This window comes from Alligator mississippiensis, chromosome 3, assembly GCF_030867095.1.
Source record: "Alligator mississippiensis isolate rAllMis1 chromosome 3, rAllMis1, whole genome shotgun sequence".
NCBI lineage: Eukaryota > Metazoa > Chordata > Crocodylia > Alligatoridae > Alligator > Alligator mississippiensis.
Window position 1 is genome coordinate 175,312,594 of NC_081826.1, and position 18,618 is coordinate 175,331,211.

The 18,618-nt window shown below is 44.0% G+C and overlaps 1 long non-coding RNA gene across 2 annotated transcripts in view; it reads right to left on the reverse strand.

The window, feature by feature from the left end:
- Positions 1-7,196: 7,196 nt before the first annotated feature.
- Positions 7,197-18,618, reverse strand: part of LOC106738239 (uncharacterized) — a 43,515-nt gene continuing 32,093 nt past the window's right edge. Inside the window, exons 3-6 of one of the 2 annotated variants that reach the window (XR_001372574.3) lie at positions 11,401-11,488; positions 9,594-9,735; positions 9,101-9,196; positions 7,197-8,032 (exon numbers count right to left, since the gene is read on the reverse strand). This is a non-coding gene — a long non-coding RNA (uncharacterized LOC106738239). Of the gene's footprint in view, positions 8,033-9,100; positions 9,197-9,593; positions 9,740-11,400; positions 11,489-18,618 lie in introns of both variants that reach the window. The other variant, XR_001372573.3, reaches the window with a different exon arrangement.

Sequence of the window (18,618 nt, forward strand, 5' to 3'; positions counted from 1 at the left end):
CTAAATCAGATGACTGGAAGGGGAGGCAGGGGAAAGGGCCATATGAGTTTGAGACCAGGGCTAGAGGCTCAGCCTGGCCCTAATCAGGCAAAAGGAAGGAGCTGTGCTGGTCTTCTTGTATTACATAGTTAATTTTCTTTTGAGCTGCATTTTTATTTTGTGTTTAAGTAACTGGAGGACTGGGTTATGGGGGAGTGTTGGAGGCTATACAGCAGAGTGCCAAGAGGATGCTCTGTGTTAAGTCCTGCATAGGGCAGGGACACAGTGGAGCTAGGGCCAGGGAGCCAAAGCCTGACATGCTGTACCAGGGCTAAGGACCCAAGGGAAAGGAAAAAAGGGGCCAAGATTGGAAGAAGGCCAAGGCTCAGACAAAGGGATTAGAGCCTAAGGGACAGAGAGTCCAGGTAGGCTTGGAAGTCCCACAAAAATAATGATGGAATGACCACTGTTAAGCATGCGTGTGGATGTTGGTGTGCCTGGAGCCTTGGCTTTCTTGCAGCCTTGGACCCTCTTTTCCCAATCTTCCAGTTACTTAAGGCTACCATCATTCCATAGACAATTACCATGACTTCCCAGTCTGAGAAGCTTCAACTGGGACCTTCTAGATTCTGCTGCAATGGGAAAGAAATTACATTGTAGAGCAGTAGCTTCTTTTCAATGTAGAGCAGTATGACCAAACTAGCAGTTTTGCTCCTGGTTATCTATAGGAAAAAGACAACTCGCTTAAACATTTCTCTTGGGTTTTTACAGATCTTTTAAAGGTCTCTAATTGCTCTCCTACTTGCTGCATGTGATATTTAAACCCCACTTTATGCTACACACCCAATACAGTAGCTGACAATGCATTCATCCCAAGCACTAAAGCTCCATTGCATCAAATGGCCATTTATCCAGCAATATATTTTTAAAATTTTTTTAAATCCAAAGTGGTGAAATAGAAAGATAACAGTTACTTTGCCACAGAAAGCAGCAGAAGGACCCGAGGCATTCATTATCTCAATTACTTTAATGTTCCTTTTCTCATTGGATAGTCTGGTACTGGAAAGCATCTCTCAAGGCTCATAGTATTAGCTAGTAGTATCCTCTGTATTGTACTGTGCACACCAATCCTAAAGGCAACAATAAGCAATTATATTCTGCTGACCAATGTGCAATAATGAGTGTACAGAGACTCCCTGCTATGTGACATAATGAATAGAAGATTGTCAGAAGAAGCATCCCAGCCAGACCTCACTGACTATATTTTTTGCTCAGGCCACAGGTAAATTAATAATGTCCAACTTTCAGAGAAGCAACAGAACCAAAAGCAAACAACATCATATTGAGAAAGGTTTGTTTGTTTTCTTCAGGGACTCTCCCAATGGTCTGGACTAGTGGCTTTGAAGTAAGATAGAGCATCATATTTGTTGACATTGCAGATACCCGTCTAAACTTAATCAACTGCAGTTCATGGAATGGTACCTATTGAAGTCGGTGCATTTTGCATCTATTCTTTAATTTAAGCAGCCCATGATCTGAGGAAATCTCCCAGCATTTTACTTCTCTCTTCCAGGACCTGCATGTTTCCCTTCTGAGAACAAGGAATGTAGCTTGTTTAGTTCAAACACTAGTATTAATGAAGCATCTATCCAAAACATTTGTGTTATTTATTCACTTCCACTTCTTGCCCTAGCTCTACAAAGTATCCCTATTCAGGAAAGCTCCTAAGTATGAGATTAACTCCTATTGAACTCAAAGGCCACATCCAGATGAGTGGGATTGTGTTTCCCTGGGGACAAGTAGCAGCAGCACATCTTGTGCCCATGCCACGTGCACTCTAGAATACTGGCCCCAGGTGGGATAGGGAAGGATGGGGACAGGAACTGTGGTGGTCCCAGCAGCCTGTTCTGGGAGCCTCAGGGAGCTGCAGCCATGGCTCTCCTGCAACAGGGAGCCTGGCTAGCAGCCAGAGTGTGGCTCTGGCTGTCCAGGCTCTGTTTTGGGCAGTACATGCTGCTGCCACGTGTGCCGCCTCCCTTTTTTTGTTGTTGTTGTTTTTTTGGCATGGATTTTTTTTACCTCAGGATCTCCCAGGGTGAACCACCCCCCCCCCCCCCCCCCGGCCCGCACTGCAAAACAGCAGTATAGGAATGATTGCATGTGCAGTGTGTGGCATCAGAGATGGGTCTGTGGCACCACATCACATCTGCATTCATCTAGATTCAGCCAAAGAGGTTTCAGCATTGGAAACGTATAGGGGGTGTACCCCCTGGAAGCGCCAGCTGCTAAACTGAAAGTGCCGCCAGTTTCAACTCACTGCTGCACCACTGGCTCGGCGATGGGCTGCTGGGGGACCCCCCCCCCCCACCTGATCTGATGCACCCCTGCCAGACTTGGGAAGCACCAATCACTCATGGGTTTCAGCATGTGCCTAACTTAAAGTACATGCTTGAGCATTGTCCTGGAACAGGGCCTAGATAGAGAATTCCCTGTTTTCTATATCAGAGGTTCTCAAACTGCGATCCACAGACCACCACTGGTCCATGAGCTCCATTCAGGTGGTCTGCAGAAAGGTTGCAGAACAATCAATATCTGTACTTGGCCCTGCACTTGTTTTATTTTTTTTGACAACGGAGATTAAGTGGTCCACTGAGACCCTCAGCAATTTTCAAGTGGTCTACAAAAAAAAATGTTTGAGAACCACTGCTCTATAGCTTTCGTAAGTGTTTCCTGTATTGAAATATCATCTAGTTCAGGGATGGCCAACCGGCAGCATGGGTGCCACAAGTGGCATGGGCAGCCTGTGCATGTGGTAGATGGCAGACTAGGGAGGGGTGAGACAGCCCAGTGGCAGATAGGGCAGAAAGCAAAGCAGCAAATTGGGCAGGAAGCACAGGGAAGGAAGCAGAAAGCAGAGCAATAGATAAGGCAGGGAGCAGAAAGCAGAGCAGCAGATCAGGCAGGGAAAGGGAACTGGAGTGGCACTCCAGCAGAATGGAGGGCAAATTGGTGGCATGCCTGCCAAAAAGGCTGGCCACCACTGACTTAGGAGCCTCATTCCAATACAAATGAAACATCATTGCCATCATTATTGTCAGACATTGGCATAGGTTAAGTAAATCTTAGAAGTTCTGCTCCATATGTATGCAAAGAGCTTTTTAAACTCACTTGTGATACTATAAAAATGTGAGGGGTTTTCCGTATATGCACCTGAGAGCTTATTCAGAAGAAGGCATCATACATTCCCTTATGGCTCAGTGACATTCAGACCAGGCACTGTGCAAAACAAGATGGGTCTTCCCAACACTGAAGATATCTAGCAATCTAGCACCTTCCCAATTCCAATTCCCACAGAACTATAAAGGGGCTTTCTAATGCTCCATATCTAACAGAATCAAGCCTTAAGTCCTCCTATTCAAGTGCTACCGGCAAATAAGTTTTAACTAATAACTAGCCTTTACTCACCATCCAGTTGAATTCCCTGGGTAAAATTCTGTTACTATTCAAGTCCATAGGAGTTTTTTCTTTTCTTTTCTTTTCTTTTCTTTTCTTTTCTTTTAACGGGACAAAAATTTTATCCAGTGGGGATACTCGCTTGAGTACAAAGACTACTTATATGAATGAAGATATCAGGAATTAGCTCTATCCCTTAACATGCCTTAGATAAGTCAAAGAAGATGATGTCTTATAGCTGGCATCCACTTGAACTACAATCAGTAAGTAATCCGTAAAACCTTAGATAAATTTTATTGATACCAAGTTTAACAAAATACTTTTAGGGCTGGCAAACATATTATTAACTACATAATGGTCTCATTTTAGAGCTGTACTAAAGTAAATTATATGATATCCAAGACATGTCAGTGAAATATTTCATTTAGTAAATAAATTTAAATCAAGTAATTAATCAACTTCAAATTGGGGTTTGCAGAAAACCCTAAGGCACTTTTTTTAATAGTATCCCATAATAAAGTAATTGGGTAATTAGTAAGTATTAGCATACAGGTGGGACAATTTTGACATACAGCAAGTACAAATTGTATCACTTGTGTGAATCTGGAAGCAGAACATTGCGGTTGTCAGCACTGTCAGGTTCTTTCATTCTACCACAGGCAAAGGTACTTCCACCTTAGGACAGAAGATGTGAGGCATTTCTTACTCTGAGAACAAGCCTCCTCAATTCAGTGCAGAATACATAAAAGCTGGAAGAGAGCTGATGACATGTCAGAATATAAGGGACCTTTGATTTCAGAGTTAAGCCCAAAGAACCTGCAATGCAAGACAGGTGCATTCTGAAGTGTTCCTCAAGGCACGTCTGCAAATCAAAAGATCTAATAAGCAGGGCCAGTCCAGATTTTTGGGGAGCCCCCTGCAAGGCACAGCTTTAAGGCCCCCTGACCCAAAGAAGGCATTGGTAGCCGGGGGGGGGGGGGGGAGGGAAACGGGGGGCGGTGCTGAGTGCAGAGGTGGATTAAGGTGTACTGGGGCCCTGGGCAAGCACAAAAGTGGAGGCACCCTCCCCCCATGGAAGCTGGGCTTTGTGGAGGGGACAGAGGGGCCCCTTCCCCTCCTAGTGCTGGCAGGGGAGGCTGGGTGGACCCTGCCGGTCTGGGGGGCACATGCCCGCCACTTCTCCCTGCTCCCCACCCCCTCTACGGCCAAACGTACACATATACTTGGCAGACAAGGTTCTTTGGGTAAATCTGATATCTTTTATTAGATTAACTAAATAGTTGGAAACATTTTTCCAGTAAGCTTTCAGGTTTAAAAACCCTTGATCAGGCTGAGGAAGCATCTGCCATTGGTGTGTGCTTTTCCTGGATGGAACGAATAATACAGAAGCCAGACGTTGGGCTGCATGTAAGCCAATCAATGAAAATATAAATTGAGGAGTCAGTGGGTGAGAGTCACTGGGTTTCATGAATCAATCCTTAAGCCACTTGTCACCAAAAGAGTGAGTTTTATCCAAAACACTACAGACTTTCTACGAAAACTTAAAAACATAGACTACCTTCCCAGCAACACCCTCCTAGCCACCATGGATGTTACCAGCTTATATACCAACATCCCACACCAGGACAACATCCAAGCCTTCCTTTCATACCTTCAAGAGCAAGATGACAATTCTGAGTACAGACCCAAAGACATTACTGAAATAATATGCCTTCACACACAACAATTTCACTTTTAATAATCAACACTTCCTCCAGACCATGGGCACAACTATGGGCACCAAAATGGCTCCACAGTGTGCCAACTTTTTTATAAGCCACCTGGAAGAAGAATTCCTCAAAGACTGCACCATCAAGCCCTTGCTATGCTTAAGATATATCAATGACATCTTCATCATTTGGACTGAAAACCTGCAATCTCAGATTGAGTTCCATCAGAAATTCAGCAATCATCACCAGTCCATTCAACTATCTTTTGAGTACTCCAGCACCAACACCTCCTTTTTAGACACAATGATCAGCATCCAGAATGGTAAAATACAGACCACGTTATACAAGAAACCTGCAGAGCAACATACATATCTTCACAGAACCAGAAAATCACCCTAAACACAACAAGAAACCTGTGATACACAGCCAAGCCCTCAGATCCCACTGAATTTGCACTGAGGAGAACACCCAGGATTGTTACCTCTCAAATCTTAAAAAGGCTTTCACACAGCAAGGACGCTCCTCCAGAAAGATAGATGCACATTTGAAAGAGCCACCTGGATACCATGTGAAGAATTGCTGTAGTGCAGAAGGAAAACCCCCACGAATCGCACACCGCTGGTTATGAAATATCACCCCTCCCTCAAACCTATATGGAAAATCCTCAAACAATTGCAACCCCTACTAGAAGGAGATCCAATTCTTAAAGAGGCCTTCCCAGATCCACCCATCCTAGCCTTCAAACAAGCACTAAACCTCACTAACCTCATCACCGGAAACAAACTTCCTATGGCCCAAAACACACCAACTGGATCCAGGCTATGCCATGGAAAGAAATGCAAAACCTGTCAACACATCTCCACCACCCCCACAATTACTACACTCCATAACAGAACCATCACCATTCCTGGGTATTACACCTGCACCTCCAGAAATGTTATACATCTCATCCAGTGCACCAAATGCCCTGATAGAAAATACATAGGAGAGACCAAACAACAACTGTGAACCAGAATGAATGCACATTGGAAATCTATTAAAGGCCAGAATACCCAATTACCAGTGGGGGCACATTTTTCACAAGAAAACCACTCTCTCTCCAATCTCGTACTATAAATCCTCAAAGGGAATTCACAAAACACTTTTCACAGATAAGCCTATGAACTTCACTTCGTCGGCCTCCTGGATACAAAGAATCACGGACTAAACATAGAAGAAATACAAAAATCTAGAACTCTTGGTTCCAAAATAATACCTTTTATTAAACCAACTGGGAAATCACAAGATAATTGTCCTTTTCTGCAAGTTTTTGGGCTTAAAGGCCCTTCATCAGGCTCTGAGAAAAGTATAGATGGTAAAAAGTCCCCATAGGTAGGAAATAAGCTTCATTTTTGAACAGAGGAAGCTGGAGATGGAAATCTGTCCCTCTGGGTCCAGCTTTTTCTTGTGATTTCCCAGTTGGTTTAATAAAAGGTATCATTTTGGAACCAGAAGTTCTACATTTTTGTATTTCTTCTCATCTCAGACCAACATAGCTACCAAGTACATCCCTGAAACATGGAAGATGCCGAATTTTAGCCAATTTTGGATTTTAAACTTCATTTCAGAACAATAAGAAAGATTTTTTACCTCCCTGCCTGCCATCTGACACCTCCAGGGAAGGAATTTTACCTAATCTGTATACCAAAGAGCAACTCAGAACAACTCTCAAAGACATGTCTACTAAGTACATCCCTGGACTAAACAGACATTGGATTTATGACAAACTATAAGCTGCCTGACATCTGACTCCCCAGGTACCTCTCCACTTTTCCCTGCTACATTCATCCCCCTTCTCCCCCACTCCTAGCCTGCCTCTCACCCACTGGCTCCTCAATTTACATCTCCATGGACTGCCCTTCTTGCTGCAGCCCAGCCTCTGGCTTCTTTACTATTCACTCCATCCAGGAAGAGCACATACCAACTGCGATGCTTCCCCAGCCTGACCAAGGGCTTTTAAGCCCAAAAGCTTGCTAAGAAAAATGTTTCTAACTATTTAGTTGATCTAATAAAAGATAATCACACACACACACACACACACACACCAGAGACAGCCCTCTGCCCTCTCTCCGCCCCATCCCCCTGCAGCCGCCCGCAGTTCAGTCTCACTCCACCAACCGTCACACTCACATGCAGGGAGCAGCTGCCCGACTGCCCCAAGCAGCCCCACAGATGCAGGGGTCAGGCTGGGCTGGGCCCAGCAGTGAGCAGATAAGGCAGGGCTCTCCCCTCCCCCACAGGAGAGGCACCACCTGGCCCACAGGTGCAGCTCTTCAGGCAAGACCTCTGCCCTGCCTCCCTCCCCCAGGCCCATTGGTGGAGTAGGGATCCTGCTTCCAGCTACCAGGGAAGCAAATGTAAAAGACACAGTTTTAAACTTGGTGCCAAAAATGGAGGCAGAATTTAAAACTGCAGCTTTCATCCCAGTTAGGGAGGATGCTGGCTGCATGGGGCCCCTTGGATGCAGGGTCCCCTGAGGCCGCAGCTTTCTCAGGCATGGATGGGCCAGCCCTGCCAGTAAGAGCACTACAGTGAAGCATTCCATGCCTTCTGTCTGTGTATATAGCACTCCAAATAGATGTCATGTTGTCCCTTGTGGCAGCACCCACTGCATGCAGATAAACTCACTCTCAGGACCAGGTAAATTGCACTTAGAGGTCCCATTTTGGCCACATGGAGCCAGTGTGCTATGTTTCTCCACAACACTCCTTTGCATGGGCTTTTGACAGTGTAGACATGCCCTGAGTGTATCTTTCAGGTTTAGTCGTAGATCTGATTTTCCTGTCACTCACTGAAGCTTTACTTTGGCATTTCTCCACTGCTTTCTGTAGAGATAATCTCAAGCTGTATTACTGTAACCAAAAAGAGAATTATAGAATCACTGAAAGTTAGGTTTGGAAGAGACCTCAGGAGGTCATCTAGTCCAACCCCCTGCTCAAAGCAGGACCATCCCCAACTACATCATCCCAGCCAACGATTTGTCTAGCCGGGTCTTAAAAACCTTAAAGGACGGAGCTTCCATCACCTCTCTGGGTAACCTGTTCCAATGTTTTACTACCCACCTAGTGAGAAAGTTTTTCTTAATATCCAACCTAAACTTCCCTTGCTACAGACCATGGCTCCTTGTTCTGTCATCTGCCACCACTGAGAACAGTCTAGCTCCATCCTCTTTTGAGCCCCCCTTCAGGTAGTTGAAGGCTGCTATTAAATTCCCTTCTTAGTCTCCTCTTCTCTATACTAAATAAGCCCAGTTCCCTCAGTCTTCCCTCATAAGTCATGTGCCCCAGCCCACTCACCATTTTTGTTGCCCTCTGCTGGACTCTCTCCAATTTGTCCATATCCTTTCTGTAGTAGAGTGCCCAAAACTGAACACAGTACTCTAGGTGTGGCCTCGCCAGTGCTGGATAGAGGGGAATAATCACTTCCCTTGACCTACTGGCAACATACCTACCTATGCAGGCCAATATGCTATTAGTCTTCTTGGCAACAAGGGCACGCTTATTCAGCTTATTGTCCACTGTAATCTCCAAGTCCTTTTCTGCAGAGCTGCTTTCCAGCCAGTCAGCCCCCAGCCTGTACCGATACATGGATTTGTTCCATCCTAAGTGCAGGACTTTGCCCTTGTCCTCATTGAACCTCATGAGATTCCTTTTGGCCCAACCCTCCAATTTGTCTAGGTCACTCTGAATCCTAGCCTACCCTCCAGCATATCTACTACTCCTCACAGCTTGATGTCATCTGCAAACTTTATCCACAAAGAAAAGCAAAGAAACTCCTAATTCAACAGCTCATGAGATGCTATCACCTTTAAACAATAAAGCCTAAACTAAAATAACAGAACATAAAGAGATATAGAGAGACTCAAAAATAGCAGAGAAGAAATTGGCAAGATTGTAAATCCCCAAGCGTTAACTACTTACCTGTGTCTGGTGACTCAGGGGGTCTTCCCAGCCTCTCTTCAATGGTGCAGCCAGCTTCCTTGTAGAGCAAAATGGGCAGAACAGAGATGAGATAACCTGTAAAAAATATATAAATGCAAGAGTCACTTTTGTGAAAAGGCCAAATCATTTAAGACTGAGAGGCATCAGCTCACAACATATACTCATAAGTTCCCAAGCCACGCATATGTGCTGTGCCCCTCCAATACAGGTAACTGGTAGGGAGGAAGTCGGGGGGGGGGGGCACATGCTGCCCCCCCCCCCCGAGATTGGCCCCTAACTCAGCACCATTCAGGACGGAGCAGGTTTTTTGCCCCCAGGTCACGTGTTCACGGGGGGGAGAGGGGAGCTTTAAGCCATGGCACAGAAGTATAGGAGCGGATATGGGGCTTTCAGCCCACCCCTGGGCCCACCCACAAATTGTGACCTGCCCAGACTCAGGAGGCACCAGTCACCCCTGCCCTCTGATACTTACCATTCCAGCAGTTTACAGATTTACAGCATAGTCTGGAAGAAAATTCATCTGTTGAATACATTCCACTCATGTGACAATCAAAATCCCAGAAAACAGATCTTGAGAGGAGCCATGCCAGGAAACCTTCACGTCAGAAATCAGTCTGGCTTAAAAGAAATGAAATTAAACTTCCTTCTTAAAACAACAGATTTAATTCACTTTTGTAGAACTTCATTAGTCATTTATCAAAATCAAGTGATTTCAATCTTTAGCATTTAATAAATTTGTATGAAACCAAAACAAATATGGTTGATTGCTTGTCCAGCAAGCGCTGCTAGGTTTTCAGTGTTCTTCTTGAAGTAAATGCATTCTAGAGCATGGTTTGCTTTGCAAAGACAAAGGGAAAGGAACTCAGTGTACCATCTATGTCTCTCCAAATATTTGAGCTTAGGCCCACAGGTTTTGATCAAAGCATTTTTCTGAAAGCAGGAGAATGCTACAAGAGCATTCTGAGTAGCAGTATACAAATGAGACAGTGCATCGACAATACAGAAAACTGATGTAATATTTTCAGCCACTATAAAAAAATTATTGGATGTTATTTTCCAGCCAATGTAAATCATTTGGACATTGCATCCATGACCTCATTACATGGGGCTTTGATTCAGCTGTACAAAGACATAAGTGTACATGTGAATGTACCCTCTTACCTTGTTTCTAAAATTCCAAGATCATTAGAATTATTTACATGATGAGTTATACACGTGGACTTTTAAATGGAAAATAAAATAAGCAGCCAGGTTGTTACTGTTCTGGAGAAAAAAGAAACTATAAAGGAAATGTTATAATAAATCTGCCTCTCCTGGCCAAGTTTAAGACTGTGAAAACTCTTCTGAACAAAATATGAAGTCAGAGGTACTCCAGATAATCATTTCAAGTGTCACCTTGTTGGAATTAAAAAGTACAGTTTCAGGGACCTTGGTTATTGCCAGATTTAGGGCCTGATCCAATGTCTTCTGATTTCATTGGATAAAATAATACAAGCTTGAATGGATCAAGCCTTAAAATACACTGGAAAAATGGGGATGTTAGATTTATGGTGTAATTTGACACTGAAATTCAATTTCCACATAATATGGGCAAAACCAAAGTTCTAAAGTCAAATTTCTAATATATCCTTAGTAATTTAGAAGCCTAAACTGGATTTTTCTAAAAAGTTAAAACCAGATTTTTAAAGATATTTATTGTAGAATTAATTAACTTTAAGATACTGCACAAAATATGCATCTGGGGTAGAAAATTACCTCATGGGAACGTGTGAAAGTTAATCAGCTTTTAATGTCTGCTAGGTAAATGAATGCATGTTCTTCTATTACTAAAATACATTCCAAATAACCAAATCTGTACATCTATGTGAATTTTAAGGAATTATAAAGTGATACAATGTGTATTTTCATCTGGCACACTAAGCATACACCAACTTGGTCTCCCTATGGATTTGTCTACAAGAGAATGTGATTTTCAGTGATCCCAGTACAAATGTAAATCGATATAGCTCTGTCTGAGGACACTTTATTCCAGACTAAAAATGGCTTTATTCACTTTAGCTTGAACCTCTTCAGAAATGACATAAGTGAAAGCTACAAGAGAGGCTACTATTGGCATAACTATGGTTGCTTAAATTTACATCTAAACTTACAGAAGTACAGCTTTCCTCTATACAACTTTCCTCTAAGCCTTTGGCTTCAACTTTGAAACTGTTCCTATTTTTGTGTGTCAGTGTTTACACTGAAAACATAGAAAACTCATAAGCAAAATGGATACTTACACCAACCAAGAGAGCTTACAGCTTTATTTTTCATTCCGGTCTTGACATTACATTTTCTTCTGTCTGTCAATGCCATCTTGTGTCATATCTAGACAAAGGATATGGTATCTGGTTCAGCCTTTAGATGCAACATTTGATGGGTTTCAGGTCCAGTGTTCCAATTCAGTTCCATCTGTGGGTCATATCCTGTCTCCCTAGCTAATGCAAATAAAACTCCACTTTCAAAAGGGCTGCAGCTAAGTCTTAAAAACTGTGCTGGCAACATTTTACATCTATGGTTTTACATGTAGAAAAGCTCATCTGTGCGCACACACTTGGCATCTGCACTGGCAAACAGTACAGCTAGAAACACCTTTACAAAACACAAATCAAGCAATGGTTCTATTGCCTGAACCACATCCATGGATACAGAGAAGGGAGATGGACTTGACCATAAGTCCAATTCACCTATATCAACATGTAAACCTTCTCAGGTGAATTATGGTTTTCACACGAATGATGCAAAGCCCCTGTGCTTTTTCTCTACAAGGAGGGGAATTTCACTCAGTTTATTTATTTGTTATTGTAGGAAGAAAAATAACTTTTAGTATTAGAGTGAGTTACATCACAATGCAATTAAAGCAGCACAAGTAGTCCAGCAGGCAAGTGATATGTGGGACAGATTACCTGATATGAAGTTCCCATAGCTTTCCACCACATGGTACTTCTACTTGAAATACACTATTACCTTTAAGTCCTGCTGATATGCCAATTCTTGATGCTTCCAGCTTGAAAAAGCAAGTACTCATAGCTCTGAGTTGAGGCTTGTATTTTACCCCCAACTTTTAAGCAAAGCTCTGCCCAGAGATCAGTGAGGGTATCTAATGCTTGGTGACATAGCATGGCTCATAATTTTGCATTTATATTAGGTAGCAGGCCCAAGGCTATCCGCCCAATGTCCAAGGTCCCCTAGCAATTCAACCAGGCTACCCAAGCTCCCCAGTCTCTACTCTACCTCCAGTCTCCTGTCTGCCAGAACTTGATCTTATTTTAGAATTCTTGAGTTTGGAGGCTGCCAGCAGAAAAAGGGGTGCTTCTTCCTAGGTGCCTCAGCATGGTGCAGTCCTCTGGGCTTCATTGCACTGATCTCTACAGGAGAAGTCATCCCTTTCAAGACAGTCTCCCAATTTAAGCCTTAAAGGCAATAATCATGACCTCCTTAAGGGCAATAATCATGATCTCCTGCTGTCCCCATAGACACGTCTAAGCTTTGCAGGTGTTATCAGGTATCATTCTCCAGAGGCACTTTGCCTCAATACACAGTCTGGCATGTTCCATCCTCAAAACACTTGTTGGGGTTTCAGCCTTCCCCAGCTTCTGCTTCCTTTTTCTAACTGGGTTTCCTCAGCCTAGGCCCACCATACCCAGGCCTAGCTTATGAGCTCCAGCCCTCTTCAATTCAGGGTCCTTGACCCTGGTTTTTGCTCCACAGACTATGGCCCCTGGCTTTCTTGGCCTCCAGCCATCTCTCTACTCTGGCAGGACCTTAACACTTGTTGCACCTTACCGGTACCCTCACTGTGGCTTCCACACACTCTCCTACAGCCACTCCCACCCTACTGTCATAACTCCAACAAAAATGTAGGCTGTTCCCTTACTTAAACTTCCCAGACTACAGTACAGTAAAGAAAACAAAACAGAAAAATGAAAGCTACTGCTTTAACAGCAGTCCAACAAACATCATGGGAGGGGTTGGGCCACCACTGTCAGCAGCTCCTCACAGACTCCCATGTCTGAGCCACTGAGGTTTCTAATGTCTGCAACACAGGAACCCCTGTATCCCTGCATGACTCAAGAACCTCATCTCACCCCACTGGCTGGGCTTCTCCCCCTCTTCCCTCCACCTATCTGACTTCCAGATGGGGCTTAAGTGTCTGAAGGCCCTTTCAGTCAGCCTATACCCTGCCTCATCTTACCCTCCACAGGAGTATTTCATCTCTTGATTAATGGGCAGCCTCTGTGCCACCTGCTCCATTTTCTTAAAGGCTCACTGACACAGACCCCTCCTCTCTAAACCCATTGCTTCAGGCCCTGTTCCCCACTTCCTCTTCCCCTCTCAGTTGAGAACCAGGTTTAGGGTCCCCTGTTACATATGAGAAACCAAAAAGTTGCTTAGAAAAATAATCATTCCAGCCCGGAAAGGGCCCTAACAATATGAATTAATAAGACAAATGAGGACCAAGAGTTTTATCCTGGGATCCTACAGATGTACAAGCTCATTGTTCCCTTTAAAGAACCTGTGAAGTATTGGAGATGCCACTTCTTTCCCTGGAATATTCAGGGCTAATTCATGTTAGCTAAAGAGGAGTCTTATTCTCCTTTCCCTTACACTAGTGCAAATTCTGGCTCGGGACCTACCTAATTCACAGAGGCTGCCTCCATATTTCACCATCCCCGAAGATTGATACATTCCTCCCCCTACCCTCCACCCCCGAGACTGGCCGCTGCTGCTGCCAGCATCTGTGGACCTACTGTAGGACTTATTCATTTGCTGACCTATTGTATAACCTGTGTTTTTACTGTTGATTGTTCCCTTGCCTGCCACTTGGAGGGCCTGCTGAGGCTAGGGGCTGTACACAAACTGGAAGGCCACCAAGGCTCAAGGCCTATGCTGATATAGTGCCTCTGTCTGCCACACACAGGTGATATTGCCGGGGTATATGTTTAATAAGAGTTACTGTCTTTGTAAACCTACATCTGTAAATAGTATATATACACATATGTACAGGAGACCCTCGCCATTCACAGGGGATGTGTTCCAGAGATTCCCGCAAATGACAAAATCCACGAATACTGACAGGGCTCCCTGTCAGACCCCACAGCTGCCCCCTGCTCCCCAACCCCCATTGTTCACAGGGCTCCCCCGCAGTGCGTGGGGACCGAGCCCTTCCCCACCCCCACGCCCGAGTGCTGCCGCAGCTGCCTCTGGGGGAGATGCCACTGCTGCCTCCCTCCACGTCCCCAGTACTCACTCTCCGCCCACCTCCCGGCTCTGCCCTCCCCCACGAATATTTAAATCCATGAATCTGGAGTTCACAAATAGCAAGGGTTTCCTGTACGTATTTTATAATTTTATTGACACAGCACTGTACATTAAATCTGTAAATAGTTAAACATTATTGGGTGTCCCTGGTCTCTGCTCTGTAGGGGGTGGAGGTAAGCTGGCCTAAAGCTAGGAAGTCATGCTCCCACAGCACACACACACCCTCTAACAAACCTTCAGTTGAAGAGGGGGTACCAGCTGCATACCACCTGAGCTACACTAAAGTGCTTAAATACTCTCATTAACATTGTAAGGCACTCCAATACTGTCTTTAATGTGTTAAAGTCCCTATTTTTGTAGATCAGAGCCAGAGGGTTAAAGCAGATGTCACATTTAAACTAGTTCTGAATGTTCCAAGTCAAACCTGGGAGAGGCATAGCCCTTTACACATGAAGCTTGAATAGCATTTAACTCAAATTAGCTCCAGTTGTCTCAGGGAAAAACTGTTCTCTCAGATACTTCCCAAGTACTTAACATGGGACAACATAACACATACTTACCTATCTGTAGGATCCCAGAATGAAAGGCTTTATCCTGGAAGAAATTTGATGTCTTTTTTAACCTTGAAAAGTTAAATAGCTATTCCCAGGCTCAGCAGGGACTTGAAGCCAAGCATCCAAAATTCCAAGTTAGTGCCCTAAAAATAATTCACTTGGGTTTAACAAGGTGTTCTGCTACTCTTAACTTTAGCTCCAATTTTGAAATGAAACATCATTTAAAAAAGAAAAGTCAATCATCATAACTATCAGTCCCTCACAGTTGAGAATGATTGTCTTCCATGATTGCCTTATCTGTGGGTCTGCAGATAGTGATGAGGCCAATCCAGAATTGACTTGTTCTGTTGTAACTCAGGCACATGTTTCCATGCAAAATGGGTGGGTCTAGATTCTTGGTTCAGTCTGCACGCTGTGCATGGAGCTAAGACATGGACAACATACAGTCACCGGAGAAGTACCATCAGTGCTGCCAGCGTAAGAGGTGCAGTTTCCCATAAACCCCTGCACCTATCACCTTAAAACTTGGCAGGCCTTGTGGACTCAGCAGGGGCTAGCATGTCTGCAGTTCTGACCCCACTGTGGCTTAACACATACCATGTGACATGAGTTTTTTTGCTTTCAATATTTGAGGTGCAGTTTCCCTGAAACCCCTGTATCCACCTCCTTTAAATTTGGCAGGCTTCATGCTCTCAGAAGGGGCTACCATTTCTGTAAGTTTTATCCAAATTGGGCCAGGAATGACAAAGTTATAGGCTGTTTTGAGCTTCCCCATTATACCCTACAGGTGAAACATTGAAACAGCAAAACTGTTTCAACTAAATGAAATGGAACAGCAACTTCAAATTGGAACAAAATTCAAAACAAAACACTATTCCATCAAAATGTCAAACTGCAAGTCAAAACAGAATGGTGCCATTTCACACAGCCCTATATGTTACCTCCATTTCAATGGAAATGTCTAGCCCTGCCTCTGCTATTCCACATATTTTTATATAAAATTTGGAGGGCTTTCAATCAGCAATGGAACAACTTTTTATTTTTTTCTTAACTTGCTGTAGTGACAAGACATAGTATATAGCCAAGCAGGAAAAATCAGGCAGATACTCATATTATTGTAAATTATTTCAAATCTCCATGAACCAAGTCCCCTCATTGAATTCAGAACCAGCACAAGCATACGACATTAAAATGAAAAGTGTCCCACTGGATCAAATTCTTTCCTCATATAAACAGACATGGCTGTGTAGAAGATATAGGCATTCCACATTGTATCAAGGAACCCCTACCCCTGTTACAAGGAGACTGGCAATGAGTGCAGGGCAGAGGGTCAAGCAGATAACAAGCTTATTGGAAACACAGGGCTCTGGTGTGAAAGAGCAAGTCATCATATAAGCCCCCTCCCATGGGAACAGTGGGGGAGGAAGGGGCAGGAGCCATCTAGGGCAGCAGACTGCAAGAGATAACCCTCCTGCCACAGGCAGCTGCAAGAAAGAAGCTGCTGGTTGCTGAGGCAGGCTGGGAAGCGAGAGGGGCACTACCAGGGGACTGTAGCGATAAAGTAGGGCAATCCATAGCCATCATTTAGAAGGACTGTGTTTCTTTGAACCTGTGGGCTGACATATATGTGTGGACCCATTGTGGGATTAGTCTGTGTTGTATCCAGAAGGATTGCTCTTTTGTAAGGAGGCACCAGCTGGGCTGGAAAGAGAGTCCAGAAGGCTAAAGGGCCCAGCTAAAAGGCCCGGAGAGAAAGGAAGAGGGAGAGAGAGCCAGAGGGCACAGAACAGAGTGAAGCTATGGGCACCTGAGAAAAACTTCCCTTTTCAAGGGGTTCCAGATAACTCCCTGGGAAGGATGGGAGAGATGAGGTAGGTAAAAGAGGGTTTTGCTGACATAGCATGCTCCTCCACCGCTCAGATGAGGGGTAGTCGGGAAGTAAAAGTGGCAAAGCCTTGCAGTCTGGGGCTTGTCTCATGGACCCAAGTCAGAAGGCAGTGCCAGAGAAAGAAAAAGGGATCAGACCATAAGCAGATGAGATCCTGACACAATCCCAAGACACCACGATGGTGTCTCCTTAAAGAAACTCAAGCTTGAAGAGGAAGGGAAGCCCACTGGGTAGATGGATAGGTCCATATGTTTCCCCAAGCTGGCAAAGATTCCTGTGAAAAAATAAAGACATGGCAGGTGAATAAGGAGAGCAAGGGTGGGCAAAAGACAACTGAAGGACAAACAGATTCACTCCTGGTACCCATGTAGGGACTATAAACATAAAAAAGCAGCATGTATTTGCAGATCAGAGTTGTTATACTTTGTGTCTGAAGTCAGTTGGCTTGTATTCGAAAGAGATACCAAGGACATACATTAAATAAAATAAAGTACAATGTGACAAATCAGGAATAATCTGGGGCCAAATTCGTTGCTGGTATAAAAGATGCAAGGAAATTACCTTGCCTTCTAAACAGCCATGGTAAAAACATAGAAAATTGTTTATCCAATCAGAACAGCAGTACTACAACTCCCATACAATTTAACAGGGAAACCTACAAACAACAAATGGTTTGTCTTCACCTAACAACAGGAAAACTTAGTGATAGGTCCTCAACAGAGGTACCAGTACACTAGCAGCTGAAGCTAAATATTTCTGCTGAGGCCCCATTACACTCAGAGAGAAAGACACTAATTAACCAGAACATGATTTTTATTCTTGGGTTTTAAAGACCAAAAGGGACCCTTATAACCATGCTCTCCAACCTCCTTAACAGAGATTTTTAGTATAGACATTACCTGAGCCAGATTTAAAGTAACTAGTTCAGTTATTGCGAGCAGTCTAGCTGCAACAGCATGCAGCTCAGGCACGCTGTAACCTGTGCGAGAAGCAGAGTAAATTAGCCCATTCTGGGCTCTGTGCTGCCGTGGCTAACCCATCATATTTAAAGTTAGCTCAGGTATGTCTTCACTACACTCTAATCACTGTATTAATGCATCTGTTAGAATCAGCCCATTGGGAAGGTGCTTCCTGGGTCAAAACCTTGGCAGTAACCCAACACGTTACTTACCCAAAATTACTGACCCTTGGGCTGAATACCAGATTTAATAGACTGAGTGAAGAATATATAGCTTTGTTATTCCACCCAGTTCAGAATAAAGTAAACTCTTTCCCTCTAAAGTTAGAACACAGCAAAATGTCACTGTGCACATCAGTGGCAGGTTACAGTACATTGAGGCAGGAGAGGGAGCTCTTACCACGTTATCCAGGAACAAGTGGCACCATGACAGAAAAACAAACTACCTAAGGTAGGGAAAGGAAAGGGAGCAGTATTTTGCCTCCTCTATTGCAGCTTATTTTTCCTGTAGGTGTGGATGATTACCTCCATGTGTTAGCTACACAGTAGACTGGGGGATAGTCATTTCCTTATTGTTTTAATGCTTCTGTCTCTGTCACTCTCCCAGCCTCAGAACTCTGGCTTCTCATCCAGAGGAGCTACTTAGTTCTGCCAGCATTCATTCAGCAGCTGATGATACAGGTAAAGGAATACCCACGAAGATGAATATAGATGTTTCCATTCTTATAGTATTAGGAAGGAGCTGCTCCTTTGGCTCTAGTACTAACTCAGCCCCAGAAATCTTCTCTTCTGTGCT